The sequence below is a fragment of the Apium graveolens genome, chromosome 2 (genome assembly GCF_009905375.1).
Source record: "Apium graveolens cultivar Ventura chromosome 2, ASM990537v1, whole genome shotgun sequence".
NCBI classification, from domain to species: domain Eukaryota; kingdom Viridiplantae; phylum Streptophyta; class Magnoliopsida; order Apiales; family Apiaceae; genus Apium; species Apium graveolens.
This window is the reverse complement of record NC_133648.1, coordinates 64,846,922-64,847,473: the sequence shown is the minus strand read 5'-3', so window position 1 is coordinate 64,847,473 and position 552 is coordinate 64,846,922. Positions and strand designations below refer to the sequence as shown.

The window sequence follows — 552 nt, the reverse complement described above, 5'->3', positions numbered from 1 at the left end:
CTCCAGCTGAAGTTAGGATTATTGCGGTTGGTGGGATGATAGGTGGTTGGAACAGGCTGCTGCGACCTCTGAAAGTTGCTCACAAACTGAGATGATTCACTAGAAATAGCACAATGCTATGTCTCATGGGCACCAGCACAAAGCTCACAGACACTAGTGATCTGATTAACTCCATAATTAGCCAAAGAATCCACCTTCATCGTCAAAGCCTTAAGTTGAGCAGCTATAGCAGTAGCTGCATCTACCTCCAGAATTCCTGCTACCTTGCCTTGAGGTAGTCTCTGAGTTGGGTTCAGTTATTCACTAGCAGCCATCAACTCAATCAATTCATAAGCTTCATCATAGCTTTTAGCCCATAAGGCTCCTCCTGATGCTGCATCAAGCATGGGTCTAGAATTAGCACACAATCCATTATAAAAGTAGTTAATGATCATCCAGTCAGGCATCCCACGGTGAGGACACTTTCTAAGCATCTCTTTTTAGCGATCCCAAGCCTCACATAAAGATTCTCCCAATTGCTGAGCAAATTGAGTAAGTGTATTTTCTGATTGC

At 43.7% G+C, this 552-nt stretch overlaps 1 non-coding gene across 1 annotated transcript; it reads left to right on the top strand.

Annotated features, from left to right (window-relative positions):
* The first annotated feature begins 444 nt into the window (after positions 1-444).
* On the top strand, positions 445-552 carry LOC141709788 (small nucleolar RNA R71). Its single transcript, XR_012570348.1, has one exon. It is a non-coding gene; the product is annotated as a small nucleolar RNA R71 (small nucleolar RNA).